This window comes from Panthera leo, chromosome D4 (assembly GCF_018350215.1).
Source record: "Panthera leo isolate Ple1 chromosome D4, P.leo_Ple1_pat1.1, whole genome shotgun sequence".
NCBI classification, from domain to species: Eukaryota; Metazoa; Chordata; class Mammalia; order Carnivora; family Felidae; genus Panthera; species Panthera leo.
This window is the reverse complement of record NC_056691.1, coordinates 42,706,429-42,726,121: the sequence shown is the minus strand read 5'-3', so window position 1 is coordinate 42,726,121 and position 19,693 is coordinate 42,706,429. Positions and strand designations below refer to the sequence as shown.

The 19,693-nt window shown below is 39.9% G+C and overlaps 1 long non-coding RNA gene across 11 annotated transcripts in view; it reads left to right on the top strand.

Moving 5' to 3' along the window:
- Positions 1-14,220, top strand: part of LOC122204917 — an 85,481-nt gene extending 71,261 nt beyond the window's left edge. For 10 of the 11 annotated variants that reach the window (XR_006195838.1, XR_006195842.1, XR_006195841.1 and 7 more), the window contains 3 exons: positions 8,773-8,872; positions 10,318-10,536; positions 14,081-14,220. This is a non-coding gene — a long non-coding RNA (uncharacterized LOC122204917). The remainder of the gene's footprint in view (positions 1-8,772; positions 8,873-10,317; positions 10,537-14,080) is intronic. The other variant, XR_006195832.1, reaches the window with a different exon arrangement.
- The last annotated feature ends 5,473 nt before the right edge of the window (positions 14,221-19,693 follow it).

Sequence of the window (19,693 nt, the reverse complement as noted above, 5' to 3'; positions counted from 1 at the left end):
GAGGTTCAGTTTTCTCAAAGGGAACCATCTGCCTCCACAAATTTAGTCAAATTTTGAAATGGTACAATATATGTGAAAGTGCTTTGCAAGCCACATATAGAATGCTGCACATGTACAATTGTTGCTATAATCATAATCATCACTGTCAATTATTGCTGCATTAATATCATTGCTTCTGGTCTTTCAATAAGTACAATTCTGTGCTGAATGGATCATGGAATAAAGCCCTCAAGGTATTTAGAATCTGAAGCTAACAGAAAGAAGAAAATGGAAAATTACAAGGTAATAAGTGCTAAAATGATAACTGTGCGGGTAGATGATGGTGGTAGTAGAGAGCTCGGAAATATAGAGAACTATCTTAGATTCTCAGTCCTAACTGTAAAGGCACTTTTCTACAAATTCCATCTCAGAGTAAAATTTATATATGCTATGCACATTACATTTCTGTCATTCTTTTTTCCTTCCTTTCTGGGCACAGAAAATATATGGAACAGCAAGAAAACCAAAACCTCACCTCATGACATTCATGCCATCAACTCTACAACATGCTATGGAGGTTCTAAATATTTCAGATTTCTCTCAATGTCTTAGAAGAACCCCGTTCCCCCATACCTTTCCTCCTAATACCCACCACAGACATTTGTAAGGACTCAAGGATCAGGTCTTCCACCACCTATCCCAGCATCCCCTATGAATCTATGATTATTCTGTTCCCTTGTGCATCTAAATTCCTTAGTTGGAAAGCACTGTTCACATATGAAACTTGGGCTCCAGTAAAAGCCCAACCCAGAGAAGCAGGCAGAGATAGAAGTAGGACCTATGGATATGGGCTCACCTAAGCACTGCTTCCAGACCCTCAGCTAATGCTTTCTGAAACAGAGATTTCAGTGACTCCGTTTGCTGATCGTTTGCCTAGAGGCCATGACCTAAGCGTATTTCTGGTTCCAAGTTCTCCAGATGTTCTTGATCCTGTTTGGAACGCACATGCCAGAAACCCTGGAAAGCAGCAGCCTTTTCACAAAAGTGGTTCTGACTTGGTGGCCAGATGGGAGCCATCTGTTAGAAAGTACCACCCTTCCCAAAGCCACCCTTTTTGCTAGCCACAGGGGCCTGCAGTCCACCCTTCCATGGTGGGGTTCTGACAAACCAAGACAAGCTTTCATGACTGTGGTCCCACAGAGAGCCCATGCAATTGTTAGACCCTTGTCAGGGCAAACTTGTTTTTGTTTTTGTTTTTCTCTAGAAAGCAAACTTCTTACCCTGACAGCTGAAGATCCCACTGGGTATTGTGATTTCTAAATGTTAACACTGGGGACATTTACTCCAGAATAACTCCTTTGTCTTAAAGAGAGCACTCTGCCAAAGCTACATACCTAAATCTCTCTTCAATTGCTGCCCCACCCTTATAATTCTAGGCTCCTTTCTCCAGATGACTCATGTGTTGTGTTGTGTCATGGAAAATACACTGGGCTGGAAGTCAAGAGTCTGGCTTTTGTGTTACTCACTTGTTGTGTGAGCTTGGGCAAGTCACAGAACCCCTTTTGGCCTCAGGTTTCCCATCTGTAAAATGAAAGAGTTAGGCTCAGTGACCTTTACCAATCTTGTGAGCTCTGAAACATGGAATTTTCGATGGCTTCTCATGCACATTCTCTGTTTGAAAGCTTCAGTTAGGTCCTGGACTCTGGCAGTCTCAGGACCCATCTAGCAAAACAGTCAAGAGAGGAAGAAGTCAGATTTTCAGAGCCAGTGACTTCATCTAGACCTGCCTTTTCTAGTTCTGGTAAGCTCCAACAGTGGGGGCAGCTGTCTACCATTTTCCACTCTTCTCTCAAGGGCATGAGAGTGACCTCCTTAACCCCTTACAGGGAGTAAATACACCATTCTGACCACTGGGTATAACAGCTGTTTGCCTCTCCCACTCCCTGGCTCAGTAAGAGTTTATTTAAGTTGTTAAACACTTTTCTGTAAAAATACTTAGATATGTTTGACTGAGATAATGATTATGACAATTATTTAAACATAAGTTAGCTAATATTTTTCATAAATACTGTCAACTTACCTTCAACTTAACTTCACAGTGGGGAAAGATCTTTTCAGACTTCTATCTGTTTTGTCCCCAAATCAAACATTAGTTCTAGGCTATCTATAAAGTCTTGAGAACTTTTCAGCACTTTCATGTCATTTCTGGAATAGTTTTTTCATTATTATTCTTACACATGTTTACCATTCCTAAGATACCTGACGCTAGGTTATAAAAAAAAAAAAATTATAGTTCTCATTCCACACATGTTCCATGTCTTCAAGAAATTGACTACCTAAAGAAATTATAAAATTATCAAAACAAATTTGTACACAAATGTAACCACATATCAAGATACAACGATTGTGTAAAATTCATAAGCAACATTAATTGTGCATTATTTGCAAAACATAAAGTTTAAAGTATTTGGGTACCTTGCAAAGTGGTGTTTGGATTTGGTAGTTATGTAAAGAATCCCCTTAGGTCTAGGATTATGCTGACCACATGGAACAAATCTCAGCCTGTGAGTCCTCTTTGGCCAAGCTGGCTCTCCTCTCACTCTGTTAAGGTTGTATCCATTTTGGGGGGTTGAGAAAGAAGAAAAGCAACACTGCAGAGACCCAGAGGGTTTCTCTTCCCCAGTGTCCCATGGAATTGACACCTATCCTTCAGCAGATGTTAAGTTTTGGCCTCAGAATGCATTCACCGTAGTTCACTATTAACCTCTCCCAGTTCTGGCTCTGAAGGAAACAAAACAGGTCTCCACAATCTGAGTCAAGTATTTTACAGAATTAGACTATTTGTTTTTTAATCCTTTCTTTGTATTCTTTTCCCATGAAATGAGTTTACCTGGTGTTTGATGTTCTAGTAACAATTTTCTCAGACTTTAAAGCATGTAATATATATGTAAATAATTATGTATACACATATGTGTGTGTGTGTGTGTCTGTGTGTGTGTGTGTGTGTAGCATGAAAATTTTCTTCCTGCTTATATGCTATTATCCCCTTGGTTTTTTGGCACTTTTTATACATAAGGCTCAGAGCTAATCCCAAATGCTTATACTTTAAGAATGTGCCTTAACAATTGTGTTAATTCTTTGAGTTGCTTGAGCTTCATCTGAGAAACTTGGCAAATCATGGGACAGAATTTGAAGAATAGGCCAATGACAGTGATTGGTATTCTCAACTCCCTCCTTGGGTAATTTAACCACACACTATCAGTTGTGGAATGAGACATAAAATTATTCTTACTTCATGTTTAAATTTCCCATATGATTGATGCATAGGTTGAAAGTTTCTTTTGAAGATTGTCAAGTTGAAAGCAAGAAATGTTTGTATTGTCTCTTCCTCTAGTTTCTAAGTGTTCACAGAAGGAAAATAATGTATTTAAACAAAGTTGACCTGTTTGTGTTGACTAGCTGTATTTGCAAGGCTGGATTCTAAGAACAAGCAGTATTATTTGGTGACTATTTACTTTATGCTCTTAAGGGCCAAGTACGTTAGAATATTTTACTTTGAACTTACACTCCATGTTACATGCTGCTGCTCAACCCCATGTATGGCACCACTAGCTTGAGTGGCTAGGTATATTCTCAGCCACATGAAAATCTAAAACTCATTTTCTGAATTGTTGTCATCAAGTAAACCAATAGACCTATGATTGGATCATTCTTTTAACTAATGCAATAGTCTGAAAACTAGAGTATGAGGAATTTCTCACATCCATAATGATGCTAAGTTATTCACTATAAAGAAGCTCTTGGAACCAATTCACTCAAACAGCAATTATTAATTGTTTATTTATTGACTCTTTGCCAGGCACTGTGCAAGGTACTTGGAACAGTGAATTATAAATGCTTCTTTACCCATCTCCAAGACAGGGGTAGATAAACAAGCATTTGCAATACAGTGTGATACAGTTTCTGTTACAGAGACTAGAGAAGGGACTGGTCAGCTTTGTGGAATGCAGCTTTGTGGAAGCCAGCTTTGTGGAATGCAGAGAGAAGCCTCCTGAACAAGGTAATAGAAAAACTGAGTTATAAAGGAAGAGGAAAGGAAGAAGAGGAAGAATATTCTGAGCCTCAATGCAAAGTGAAGGAGGGGGAAGGAAGAGAGAGGAGTAAGTGAAAGAATTGCATAGGTGAAGAGGCTGAGTGAACAGATCTCGTGCTGTGATGAAGGGCATGAACAGCTAAATGGATGGTGTTGTGATGACCTCTGGAGTGTAGATCTGTAGAGGACAGTCAATAGCAAAAAACTGAAGCCTTGTGGCAGTCATCAGCACTGTTCACCAGTATGTTCACCCCTCTCTTCCTCTGGACACACAGCAGGCTCTCTTGTGGCTAGATGAGTTCCTGTAACTAGTTATGGCCATGAGTTGTGAGCACAAGGGTCAGGTCAAGGTCAGAGCACCTAGTTGCTGAGGTGGGACTCTCCATAGCTTTTTTCCCTCTAGTAGAACAACCAGCAACATTTGACGTGGAGACACCCAGGTAGCCTGAGTCCCTAAGTAGATTACAATGAACAAATCCTTGCTGTTGACCTGAGCTGTTCTTGATGCCTGAGTAATCTGTGGTGTGGTAAACACTTGAGAGTTGAGTGACACCATGGAAAAACCAAAAACCAATGTAAAGCCCACCCTAATTTATTCAAGAGGAGAGTGGCAGACAACAGTTGTATCATATCGGACCTCCCAGCTGAGGAGTTTGTACCTTCTGCTCAGAGCACTAGGACCGCTTTAAAGGAAAGTTTTAAACAGATCTGTATGCTAATATTGATCACTCTGACTGCAAAGTATAGGATAGATTGGAGAGGGCAACATAAAAATCTCAAATCCTTGAAATAGCAAAGACTTAATTAACTATTTCACCCCCACACTTCCATGAAACATCTGTTCTAGACCTTTTTCCTAAGGGTTGAGAGATCAGTAATGCCTTAGGAAAGTTGAGAAGTTCTATGGAGACATCTGCATATATTCAAAAAATATGTTAAAATTTAATGTCTAACATAACCTAAATGTCTTACAATAAAGTCAGATTACCAATCCAGTTTTACCGTATCTTCTTAATCCTTCTGATAAGAGCAAAACATACTTCTCTGAATCTTAAGCTAAAGAATGAGAGGCTAATTTCTTGGAAACTTGATTACCTTAGAGTCTGTGTAAGATGGTCTGAGGCCAAATTATTATGGAAAGAGCAAGCAAATTGAGCCAGAATACTTCATAATTTTCCTTCATTAGCAAGTTTTGCAGGCTTCACTGAATTTAATGAAAGAAGTCCCATGTAAATCAAGTCTATTCTCCCAGGGGAAATTTTTTTTCTAAGTTCTCTTGGACCTAAGTGTGATTGAGTGTGTCAACATTCAAACATCAGAACATGTAGATTAATTAAACTCTTCTCTGGTTCCCCCTTCACTTCTCCAAATGTGTTTCAGGTTTTAGTACCATAATCCTCCCCATTGACAGGGCTCCCTCTGCATTGGTGACATGGCTAACAGCATAAATCTGACACTCTGAGACATATCTAGTCTATCTGCCTCATTTTACAAACAAGGTGAATGGGGTGGCAAATTATACTGGATATCTTCAGGAAATCTGGAAGAGGAAAAGGTCTTAGTCTTTCCACATTTACCGTGAGATTACTCTAATACACCATCTGTTTTTGCTTTCTACTAAAGATCAGGTCAATGGTGTTTAATAACACCTGGATAGGTAGAATTCTAAATTAATCATTGAAAACATGAAACTTCAAAATTGTAAATTATTCAACACATGTAAACAAATAATAAAACCATTTATTTCTGGTCCAATTCATGGCTAGTTATCAAAAAGCATCAAGACCAGCATTTTCCAAACTGGGTTTCATGGAATACCAGTATTCCGTGAGGAAAGAGGGGATCAGACGAGTTTTAGAAAAATGGCTTAAACTATGATAAAGGCTTTATCTTTAGTGTTTATTATTTTTTTTTTAATTTTATTTAAATCCAAGTTAGCTTAAATATAGTATAATAACGACTTCAGGAGTAGAATTTAGTGAGTCATCACCTACATATAACACCCAGTGCTCATCCCAAAAAATGTCCTTCTTAAAGCCCATCACCCATTTAGCCCCATCCCCCCCACCCAACACTCCTCCAAGCAACCCTCAATTTGTTCCATTTAAGAGTCTCTTATGGTTCACCTCCCTCCGTTTTTATCTTTTCTTCCCTTTCCAATATAGCTCAACTGTTTTGTTTCTTAAATTCCACTTATGAGTGAAATCATATATTTATCTTTCTGTGACTGACTTATATCGCTTGGCATAGCACACTCTAGTTCCATCTGTGTTGTTGCAAATGGCAAGGTTTCATTCTTTTTAATCAGCAAGTAATATTCCAGTGTGTGTGTGTGTGTGTGTGTGTGTGTGTGTCTTCTTGATCTATTCATCATCAATGAACATTTGGGTTCTTTTCATAATGTGGTTATTTATTGAATTTAGTGTTTATTCTGATCTCCCCTTCAAAGGATAAGCTCATTGCTCCAAAAAAGTTAGCATTTAAGTTTTATCAAACATCTGAAAATGAGGACCTTTTTTTCTCCTATCACTTAAATAGTCAGATTTTTTCATTAAGTCCAAATATATAAGACCACATGATGATGCCCTGCTAAAGCAAATCTAGACAAATGGCCTAACAATTCCAGAGTAAATAGAAGCAAATTAAGTAGTCTTCATCTCTATTCAAGATAAAGTAAGTTCTGAATCTCATATTCACTTGGTGCCTAAGTCCTACATGAGGTAATTATAATGTTGTCATCACAATATAAGCATACAGGTAAGAAAATAGTTGGATAATCACAGATTTTGCTTCTTTTGGTCATTAGAATATGGAGAATGTGAGAGCTGCAGGGAGCCATAGGTCAGTGAAAATCATCCAAGCCCCTTGCCTTACAGATGAAGCATGAGAGACCAGAAAGGCTATGGGACATATCTAAGGTCTTTTTCCTATTGAGGCAGCAACTTGGTTTTGCATTTGCCTGTGCTTTTTTTTTTTTTTTTTTTTATTCATCATTTATTGATGAACCAAACATCTTCTGAGTTCTAGGCCACATACGAAGCACTGAAAACACAATGATGAGCACAAAGAGGTTTCCTGCCTTAGACGCTCATGATTCAGCGGTGTGCTGGAGCCAGCTGCTACTTGCTCGGAAGGGCCAATTGCTAAATTCTCAGGAATTCTATGAGCCAATTATTGGACACACCCATTACTAAAAATCAAGTTATATAAACTTGCAATTAAATAAGCCATATTGACATTAAAGCCAGTAAGTACTCAAAACACAGTACTTGCTAATTATCTTACTACCTTTTTATATCTAGTATATGTGAATGGTGGGAAAACTAGACAACACAACCCTCTGACACAGCTCTTCGAAGTCCTCACTCAGTGACATCACACTGCTAGCTGGCAACCAGGGGAGCATTTAGACTATGGAAATTGGCAAATGTTACAAATTAGCAATTTCTTTCCCCTAAGAACCGGTTGTTCAACATGTACCACCTCACCACTGCACTCAATTAAAGTATATAAAGCGCACTTTACCGTAGTGCGTAGTTTACAGTAGGACTAGGAATCCACATCGGCCCGATCTCACGCACTCTACCAAGTGAGTCTGTGAGACAGATTTTACAACTCATAGAAGACACAGACCAGTGTAAAACTAACTATAATCAAAAAAGTCCTCGTCCCAAGATGAACGGAGCAGGAAGCAACGAATTTTGCATTCAGCTGCAAGTACAAGCAGCAGCAGGGTGATGTGGATTTAGCAAATGCACCTCAACCTTACCGGATATACTGAAGATCCAAGGAAACTAAGACCGTGGTTCCCGTTATATTACTATCACTTTGCTTCTTACACCATACACTCCATATACCTGTCACTCTTTCGTTGAGGGACTCTGTACCAGACATGAAAACTTTCCCCAGAAAAGATTTGACATTATTTAAAGGTTAGGACTGGGGCGCCTGGGTGGCTCAGTCGGCTAAGCCTCTGACTTCAGCTCAGGTCACGATCTCACGCTCCCTAAGTTCGAGCCCGGCGTCGGGCTCTGGGCTGATGGCTCAGAGCCTGGAGCCTGCTTCCGACTCTGTGTCTCCCTCTCTCTCTGCCCCACCCCCGTTCATGCTCTGTCTCTCTCTGTCTCAAAAATAAAACGTTAAAAAAAAAAAAATTAAAAAAAAAAATAAAGGTTAGGACTGATTTGGTTTGTGGTTTAATTAGCCATCTTTGGAAAATAGGTTATTGTTTAATTTTTTTTAATGTTTATACTTTGAGAGAGAGAGAGACAGAGAGAGAGACAGCGTGAGCAGGGGAGGGGTAGAGAGAGAGAGGGAGACACAGAAACCAAAGCAGGCTCCAGGCTCTGAGCTGTCAACACAGAGCCCCACACGGGGCTCGAACTCACGGACCATGAGATTATAACCTGAGGCGAAGTTGGTCACTCAACCAACTGAGCCGCCCAGGTGCCAATGGTTATCGTTTCCTTAAATCCATGGGAAGCATGAAGGCTCAGGGACAGAAATGGTTGAGGTTGGGTTCTAATGGGGTTGGCACTAAGCTGTGTGTCCTTGGCCAAGTCACCTATTCTCCCTGCAATTCTTTTTTCTTCATGTGTGAAATGAAGGCAAAATCTGTTATATTGAAGATGAAATAAGATAATGTATGTAAAACATGCCTCACAGTGGTTTCTCAATAAATGTTACTTCTCTTCCTTCAGCTTTCTGCCGCCCCAGTGGTCTACCTTTCCCGCCAACTTCTCCAGTGAGCTGTGCAGGCCTTTCGGGTGTCCTCCAGGCCTCAGCCATTCAGTCTTCCAGGTATGCTTGCATTTGCCTGGCTACCGTTTCCCCTCAGTTATCAGCTTAGTTTCACATCTCCTAACAAGTTGTCAGTAACACACTGGAAGCTCAGGTAGGTGCTCTGGCTCTTGGTCTCATTATAGAATGATCATCCATCAGAACGCAGATCAAACTTCATTGTTAACTCCTATCTACTTGTCTGGATCTTCCACAAGGTCAGCAACTGTCTTATTAACCATGGTATATGAAGAGCCTGGCACAGTGTTTAGCACATAGTAGGTTCTTCGAAAATATTTGCTAAGCAAATGAATGATTTTACTAAATCTTTTTAGACAGTTGGTTACATTTTTACATCCCTTTACTTCTTTGGCACCCAAGTCTCTATTTAAATTTTTTCCCTTCAGTCAACACATTTGTAAGCCCTGTTGTTGTTTCAATATTTCTTCTTCTAACAAATGATACTCATTTCCCACATTTTCTAACAAAATCTAAGTACCCAGTTCTTATCCTTAGTTATACCACAGAATCCATCGGAGGGACCATTCCACAGTCCCTCTGAGATGGATCAATACCAAAATTCCCACCAGTGACAGAAGGGATGTTGAAAAATCCTAAGTCTCCAGGTTAGTAAATTTGGCTTAAAATTGACATTGATCCTATGGGTTTGAGATAACTGAGTAGAGCAGAAACCTTCCGTGTGGCACCTGTGCGACTTTCTTCTGTGCATCTTTCTGCTCTCTTCTTGGCCTGAAACGGGTCCCAGGGTCTGCTCTCCCATTATTTTGTGCCTTCTCTTGCCCTGTGTTTGTCAGGTTCACAGCCATGCATCAGGTAGCCCTGACAATATGTAAGGGTCCCTTTACCATTTACAGAGGCAGCTTCTAATGTGGAGCCAGCAAGAGCAGTCAAGGATCTGAAATGAAGCCCATTTAGAGAGCACCCTCTACCCCGCCCTCCTCTCCGCCTTGTCCTTCCTGCACATCCCTGTTTAATACTTCTGATGCTTAGGGCTTTCTTTTTCACTCCCTCCAAATCCTTCCCATACTGTAAAGCCATTTCATTTGTATATAAAACCCTTTTCTTCCTAGCTGAAATAAAACATTTCCTTAGCAGTTGAACTAAAACTGCCCTTCTTTAAGACATTAGTGAATTCAATGGTCTCCATGCACCCTTTCTTTGGTATATTAATGATTACATTAGCACTCATTAAAAGAAATATTTTCTTTTTAGGTGTCCAAATATTGACATTCTGCAGCTTAATTGTTTTAAAATACTATTGGAATTCTCCTTTCAATCCTTAATGTTTGACTCATTAAGTCCATGAAGTGGAAATACATTTTGAATGTAAAACCTAAGTGTATGGAAATTAAATAAAACCTGACCCCAAAGAACCTCATGTCTAAATATGGAGAATCTGCTTTTTACGTACGTTTTCTTTTATATGGTAAAGCTGGATTGCACAGAAGGGCCATTCTGTCTCCTAATCGTGTTACGAAGAACAAGGCTAGTCTGAAATACTTTGGATTTGATGCTTAGATACATCTGTCTGCCACACCAAGATACATCAAAGAAAGGTCACGATGTGATATAACGTTTGGAACTGAGATTCCCATCAGATTTGCTACAAGAGCAGAAACAGAGTCAGACTTTTATCGTCAAGCATCCACAGTACACTCCAGAAGGTAAGTCTTTGGGTGCTTCCAATGAGCTGAATTGTATTGCAATGAAATACCTGGCCATACTGATGAGAAAGATGCTATGCGTGTAGACACGCATAGGTAGAGCAGGCACAGATGTGTAGCATCTTTGGAACGGGCCAGATCTCTTTCACTACATTCACAGAAACAAATGTAACATTCACTAGGTGTTATGGTATCCTTTCTCTTAAATGTTTGTGACTGCCATCATGTACTCATGGAACAATCCTCAGGTGAATCAAATTTATACTTACCCTGTGGTTCTTACCTACATACAGACCATCAGTAGCTGGAGCTTCAGGCCCTGGTCACAAAGGCAGGACAAACAATTAGTTGGCTAGACCCCAGGATGAGACTGGAGGCTAATGGTCAAGAAGAACTGACAGAGTATGTGATGATGACCAGTTAAGAGTATGGATGAGCAGTACTAAAGGTCACAGGCAGGCAGTGCATCCAAAGTCATAGTTAATGCCCAGCAGATAAAATGTGGAGAGTCAGGGAATCTGGGTTTTAGTCCATCTCTGCCATTTGTTAGATATCTACCTCTGGGCAAGCCATTGAACTCTTCTGCACTCTGAGGGCCTCCCTTATAAAATACAGATGACAATATATATTGAAGGGTGCTGTTTTGACACTTAAATAGAAATCAGGATACCAATAATAGAATCCTGAGTGTTTTATGTGAACTAATTTATTTAATCTTTGCAATAACCCTATGAGGTAAGTACTATTATCATTCCAAGGTCACACAGCAGATAAGTGGCAGGGCTGGGGCTCACTGGCTCTAGACTCTACTCTCAAATAGGGGATCATGTGTATTATAAACTAACTCATTAATACTTTGCTTGTATATACTTACACAGCTACTAATAGATACCATTATTAAGTCCTGGCTAGGTATCAGCGACAGTACTCAGTGTTTTAATTTTGAGGTGGGTACTTTCAGGTCTCCATTCTAGAAATGGGGTAATTGAGGCTTAGATTGGTTTAGTAACTTTCCAGAGGTCACCTGGCTTTTATAGTGGAACAAAATGTGAACCTAGGTTTTCTTTTAATGCCCAGGTGTTCCTAGTCTCCTCTTGAGGTTACCCATGAAAGCCTCTCTCAATGTCCTTGTCCTCCCACTCACAGACTTCCATATATTGACACCTCTTCTTATGTTCTGATCACCAGTATCAGAGGAGAAGTAATCTCTTCCATTTAAGGCCAACATTCCTTCTTGTTCCTCTGATCTTTATGTGTCCTTCTGTGTGTCCTCAGTCTTTTCCTCTCTACCAACCTCACCTTTGCAGTGTGTAAGAGTACAGGCGTCACTGCTCAGTCCCCATCAGGGGTGAGTCAGTCTGCTTTTCTTCCTTTCTCTCCACCTCTCACCATGCTATCCTCCATTTCCTGTCAACCTCCTTCTCTCCTTTCCCATGAACCTCCAGTTCCCTCCTTGGCACCACATCTGGTTTCTTCCTGTCTTTCCTGCTCTACTCAAACTGCCCTTTCCCACCTCACCACTGGCTTCCTATCTACCAAACCAACAGGCATTTTCCAATCCTCATGCTATTGGCCCTCTCTAATATGTTCCGTGATGGCTCTAACAGTGCCTTACAGACCTACTTCCAACCTCTGCTCCCTCAAATTCCTTCTCCACATAGTGACCACACAAGTTTTACATGCATGTTGCTTCTCTCCTCCAGCTAGTCTCTCTTCCTAGCATGGCCTTCTCACCACTGCACCATTCCATCTACCACAGATTGTTTGATCTTAAATTCCAGCCGAGATATTTTTTTTCTTCCTGGAAACATCCTCAGAATCAGCCCACCCTATGATTAGGTGCTCTTTCTCTGTGTCCTCATATCAATAGCTTTCTATATTGTCTTAAAATTACTTCTTCCCACATTGGACTCCCCACTGACCATATGCTCTTGAGGACAGGTACTTGCTCATCTTGGACTGGCTCCAGTCTCTTATCTTTTCACGGGGACAAGATAGTGTGATTAGTCATAATTCATGTTTTAGTTAATTTCATGTGTCTTCACCTTTGAAAAGAGACTATTTCTCTTATATATCTCATGGTATGTATACATTTGGACTCATTATCACAAACTGACATTCATTTCCACAACTTTTATCATTATTTTCCTTTGAGTAAATGTTAGTTTTCCTCTATTCATCATCTATTCTAAAGGCAGGCATGGTGGCTGCCTGACATATTGTAGATGACCGTGACTAGCTATTTTTTGGGTTTGCTGATACCCGTTCTCTTTTTCCTGGCAACAGCGCCTCAAAACGACTCCTCCCACTCGGGATGCAGTATTACCTAGTGAGACTGTTAAGTCCATATTTCCTACCCTTCTCAGATCTACCAACAGGATTGTGGCCCTAACCAACCGGTCACCCCCTAGAAGTTCAATTTGGGGAAGAGTGATACAGAAAGTGAGGGTGGTTAAAATTGATTTCATTTCAAGAAGAGATCTTTCTTCAGTCTTTGCCACCTGGATTCTCCTGAATTGCTCTGGCCTATGTCATCTCCAAGGCCAAAGAAACTTTTCCACTCATTTTACGGTCACCCATAGCCTTCCAATACATTCCTTCTTTGTTCAAGGTAACCAGATGTTTCAGTTGCTTGCAAACACCCAACACTAAGTGATACATAGGCATTCAACAAATGTTCACTGAATGGTGATGAATATTTGAATCAAAGGAATGGTTTTCCCAACTTAAAAGGGACCTATAAATTCCTGGAAGCATGAAGTTTTGGAAGGAAGTACATTTGCTACAAAGATGATGAACACAGGAAGACCCCTGGGGCAGGAAGAAAGAGGATCTAAGTGGAGGGTGACAAAGGGACTTGGCTCAGACAAGAGGTGCCCTTCCCCTTTCTCTGGTTCTGAGTTCATAGAAGAGATAGATGAAGCTGAAGAAAAGAGCCGATGAGGGTGGTCAGACTGGAGGACTTTGATTTTTATTAGAGAAAGAGACAATTATGTACAGGGAGGAACATAAGGGGTTTTTAGGAGACAGGAAAAGTATCTGAAATGTCTAGGGAGGACACTAAGAAATCACAGATGATAAAGATGCCGGGTAGCCTGAAGACAAGTATCATAATCATAATATTTAAACATCAGTGGTAAATCTTTATCATTGTAAGCATAGCAAAGATACTGCAAGGACTAACGCAAGTCTTAGTAATAACTAGCAAAAGTATTCTTTGAGAAAAGCAAAGCTATTCTCTTGTATTTCTTAGAGAGGCATCACAATTTGCAGGTAACCGACAGAATCCTACAGAGAGAAACTTTCATGGTGGCCTCTGCTATAATAAACTTGACCAGTTCTAGACTCTGCCCCCAACATAGTGACAAGACAGTAAGACTTAGCCATAATTCATATCTTAAAGAGTTTTAAAAAAAAAAAAAAAACCTTTCAAAGGATGGCTACTCCTAGCTTAGTACTGTCTATACAACATGTGTATTATCTTTGTGTCTGTTATTATAATCACATATTCAAATCTAGTACTTTTATCTTTTTTTCTTTTTAGGGCTCTTCAGTCAATGTTGCTTTTCTTTATTCATCATACATAATAAAGATGCTATGCAAGGAACAAAAAAGCAGCAGAATGTTTTCCCCAAAGAGAAGGCTTTTCAGATGTGCTCTGTAATTTGTCATCCAGAGGAAAGAGCGTATCATCACCACTTTAAAAAAATAAATGAATTACATCGACTTGATGCACAGCAGGCTCACAGATTTCACGGGGCCTTTGTATTGAACATATGCTCGCTCTCTGTTGTCTCCTCTAAGATTATTGTGGGCATCCAGGAGATAAAACAGGCAGGAAAGCAGCAGACGTCACAGCAAACAGCCTGATAGGTCACCTCACTCATAAGGTACAGAGTCAGAAACCTACCTCCCAGACAGGAAATTAAGTACTTAGAGAACCCACCAATCCATTCATTTCATAGTCTGACTTTCTAGGACTTTTCTCCTCATTACCACTTCCTTTTTCAGAACGTTTCCTTCCCCACATGTCCTGGTAACATCAGATTATTAAATGAAAATATATATAGCTAAACAAATTCTGATCCTATGGAAACCCTCACAATGTGTAGAAGTGAAGGATCCTCACTTCCTTCTCTCTTTCCAGAAAGGCCTCTCCGTCAATGTAGCTTTACCTGTGGGTCTGTTACCAGTCCTGCACTTGCTTTGGCATCACAGTCCTGCAACCTGGGGTTACTTCCATGACAAGCTACACACGTTTCTTCATCCCCTGTGTGCCTAGCTATGCCTCCCAGCCCCCTGACTCCCTATCATTTCTTTACATGTGTGTGCTAACCATATTCTTTTCAAGTCTGCTCATTTTTACTACTTTCTGTTTCAGTACTATGCTTTGCCTTCTCTGGAGACATTGGTTTCCATTAATAAATGCCATGGTGCTTGAATTTCCACAAGCATACGTATGTGTAGACACATGTGGACATATATTTGTAAGCTTATGTGCATTTGTTAAATATGTGTTCTTTTAACATATGCCTGTTTCTACTTATTGGGTGAAATTGGCTTTCTGTAAACTTGTTAAGAACAGAAAGGCTAAGATTAGATAAGATAGATGCCTGAAAGGTCCGATTTTTACTAACGGAAAATGGCCCAGTTCTTATTAAGGATGACGATTATTTTCATTTTTATTAATGGAGAGTAGACTGGTGCCAGGTAGCATTACGGCATCGCTGTCAGTAGGGCATTTTCAGAAAGAGATAGTTAGAGGTGGCAGCTAATTTGGAGTAACAGGAGCTTAAAGACAGGAGATCCGGTATGAAAGACGCAATTTTTCCACGGGTCTCCATTTTTATGGAAAATATGTTTTCTTAAAATACTAACTGCTATTTGTGAAATGCCAGCATATACCCTATATTGCATGTATGATCTTCAAACGAATCCTTCATGTTAGGTATTATTACTTTTCCTTCACTTGTGCGAAACTGGCATGTGTTAATTCAAGAGCTGGCACTTGTTTCTAAAGCTCAGTGAAATGCAGGCATCACTGAGTGAGAACTCTGAGAAATACTTTTCTTTTCAAATAGATACTTGTCTTTAATAAAAGTAGAGCCATTTACATAAAATGAACAAGTAATAAACATCTCTAACATATGTGTAAATAAGATTTCCAATGAATTAATTTCCTGGCTAGAATATTTAGGAGGGACAAATGTTCTGATCTAATGTGATACATGTGTATTCCCTCACCCATATATATGACATAATAATTCTTCATCACAACCAATGCCAGCCAGTCCATTCTTTATTCAACAAGATAACTGGGCTCTATAAACTTGTAACCAACACCCTCATTTGCTATCGTTAATATCAAAATGCAAGACAGGTCCTTCACCAAAAACTTCAAGTTTGAGCTGGGGAAGCTATTTTTAGACCAACTGGCTTGATTTAATTTTTTTTCTTTTATACTTGGTACAAGTTTCAGCTACACTCTAACTGATTGGGATGCATCCAATCCGTGTGCTACTTTTCAACATGCACACTAGAGGCTAATGACAACCGTGGAGAGCTGCCCTGAGACTCTCAAAGGGTCAATTTTTAGGCAAAATGCCTGCTCAAATGAGAGCCTGAGTAGGTTCCTTATCTGAAGTAGCAAGGAGGTTACGTCAGAAAGCAGCCTAAGCCATCTCCAATTAAATGGAATTGTGTGTACATTGTTTGTAAATAAGGGAATCCTCACCATTTTTCTCCGGTTTAGTTACCAAAAAGATACACAGAGACAAATGCCCCATTATCCCTGTGGGCTTATACGGCACAATTATTGTATTTACCATTAAAAAAAATGCACCAGGGAGCGATGGTGAGAGGGGACTAGGGAATGAGAGGGGGAGCACAAAGATGTAGAAGGGGAAAGTGGAGGAGATGGGTGGGGGAGTGAGGGAGGGAAAGGAATAGAAAACCCAGGGTGCAAAAGGGTTGGCAGCTCTCTAGCTGCTGAAAGCACTTTGGGATTCAGTATGGAAAACAATACCCAGCACATTAAGAATATTAAGTAGCACTGTGATGACCTTTCAAAACTGTGGTGCAGTGTGTTGTAAAGTTCTCCAGGAATGCGTTCTCTCTCGCCCACCGATCCCTGTGTTTTATCTTCACCTCTGTGTGCATTCTGAACAAGTAACAAAAGAGGCAGTTACTTCAACTGAAAATAACATTGTGGCACATCAGTAGCATCTTCACCTTTTACTCAAAGGGTCTCTACTATCCCCCACCCATCGTGTCTTAACATCTTGGTGTGTGTGTGTGCCAGGGAAATAAAAGCCATCAAATGAAAAACAAGTCAATGTCTGTACTCATTAATCCAGTGTGGGTCCCTTAATGAAGGCTTGGAGGCGAAGTGGGAGAGGGGGGCGGGGGGGGGGGGGGGAGGAACATAATGGGAAGCTTGCAAAGGATTTTGTTTATTAAAAAAAAAAAAAAACCCTGAAACCTACTCTAGACACTGGAAATTTATATTGTGATCACTTAATATAGATGAGCCGGAAGTTCACCCAGGAGGAAGGAACAGATAAAAATATTAGCAGTATAAAAAGAATGATGTTAACTCAGTGGTAACAACTGACATTCTAGAGCACCTGCTTTGGGCTGGCCACTATTCTGAGGCACTTCGATTACTTTAGTCTTCACCCCATCCCTGTGCCTTTGCTACACATACTGTATCATTTTAGAGAGGAGGAAAAAAGAGGCAGAGACAGGCAAAGTCCAGTCCAGGGAGAGCCAGGCTTTTAACCTGAATCCTCTTACAGAACCAGCACTTTTTATCCACTATGCCACACCTAACATAGCATGTTTAAGTTTTAGCATTCCAACTCCTATTATATACACATACGGCTAATTATAAATGTATCTCTTCTATTAAGTTAAACAATGTTGGCAAGCCTTTTCTTGCATGCTTTCTCTGATGAAACAATGTGACAAGGAATTAGGAGAATAAAAGGTTAGAAATAAAACAAATTACTGTGATCTTTCAATAATACAGCTGCAGTTACTTAAAATTTTATCTTGGGTCTTTTCCTTCCTGCAGGCCATACAGTTCCAAATTAATCTAAAATGAAAGGGTTTTCTGACGCTACTATAACACGTAAGCACTTAACTTCCGTCTCGGCGAAAATGTTAGTTCCTCCTTATGGAGTCTTAAGGTTCATTTTAACTCTTCACCTCAACCTATCCGCCCTGCATCTCTCTAGATGCCTTTCTTTTGCCAGCAGAGAGAATGCAGCATTTTTTTCTTAGCTTCTATATGGTCAAAGCAAGTACTCAAAGTTATTCAGAGAAAGTCTTCCTATTTCCCACTAGAAATATGATTTCCCAAGCCTTGGCCAGTCCTAACAGAGAATAATGCGTTGCGCTTCAGAAAGAAGGTGTTAGAAAGACGCTGAGTCCTGCAGCTTAATGAAGAAAAGGGGGATGTATATACTAATATAAAGTGTACCTACAAAGAAAGATTTTGCTGGCCTCTAACTTCTGCCTCCCTTTCTCTGTTATGAAAGGAAGAAAATGGAGAGAGAAAAGCTCATGATCCCTTAGGTAGTGCTAAGCACCACATTCTGACCATGAGACAGAATCTCTGGTGTAGAAAAAGAAATAAACATATAGATTACATGCCTCTTTAAAAATAGTGAAATCTCTTTCTCTAAGCATGCTTTCAGCGAAAGGGAATTTTGGTCCTGTAAAAGGTGAGGTCTCATTTATTTCCTTTTTAATTGTGTAATCTCTCAAGGATTTCATATGCATACAGAAAATACTGACACATCTACTTTAGTACATCACTTTGAAAATATTTAAATAAACTCTCCTGTCTACCTAGAAAAACCCTTGCCTGGACTTATGAGGAACATGAAAAATCAGTATTACAAATGAAATATTTCAGGGAGACTGGGTGGCTCAGTCGGTTAAGCATCTGACTTTGGCTTAGGTCATGATCTCATGGCTCTTGAGTTGGAGCCCTGCATCGGGCTCTGCACTGACAGATCAGAGCCTGAAGCCTGCTTCAAATTCTGTGTCTCCCTCTCTCTCTGCTCCTCCCTGGCTTGTGTTCTATCAAAAATAAATAAGTAAACATTTTAAATGAATGAATGAATGAAATGTTTCTTTTGAATCTTTATCCTGAGTTTACCACGGACCTGATTTAGATTTAATCTCCCTGCTTTTTTAACCTCATCTTAAATATAGCAGTTAACTATCATACATTATGTATAAGTGCTGGGAATTAATATTTGTGAAGTATGTTACATTTGCAGAAGATGAAACAAAAGTAGAAGGGGATACACCAAAAAACTAATAAGTGCATTTCTGAATTGCACCGAACCCTTTAATTATTATAGGTCCACCCCAGAATGACACGGAAGGCATTCTCTAATTGCTCCTTGATCAGTGTCATTTTAAACGATGATCGCAATGGTTCCGCTGTCAACATTTTCTATGATCTATGATACTGACGGTGCAGTCAGTAAAAAGCAAGAAGACAAAAAAGTTATTCAAGACAGATGCTTGACAAATATCCCCAACCAGCAATCTCTCCACCCCAGCACATAGAAAGTCACCCCAGCTGTTTACAGCCATGTCTCTTGTGGTTGGCCACAGCTGCCTTCAGATTGGTCTGTGCCTTTTGTGAAACAGTGGCTAAATATTTTAAGTATCACTTATGCAAACTATGTACAATGACAATTTTTTAAGGGCTATTTCTGCCAAGGTGGAAAATAATCTGTAATGAGAAGAAGCACAACAAAGTACCATTATGGGTCTCAAAAAAAAAAAAAAAAAAAAAAGCAAACAAAAAAAAAACATAACTACTCATCAAACATAAGTCAGTTTCTTTTTTTTTTTTAAGTTTATTTTTGAGAGATAGAGAGTAGGGGAGGGGCAGAGAGACAGAGGGGGACAGAGGATTTGAAGTGGGCTCTGCACTGACAGCAGAGAGCCTGACTTGGGGCTCAAACTCACAAACTGTGAGATCATGACCTGAGCCGAAGTTGGATGCTTAATTGAGCCACTCAGACACCCCAAATATAAGTTAGTTTCTGAAAAACTCTCTGATATCTCAAAAAGCAGACAAACATAAGTAAGACAAGAAAGTATGATTCCCATCAATTTGGAGATCCAAATC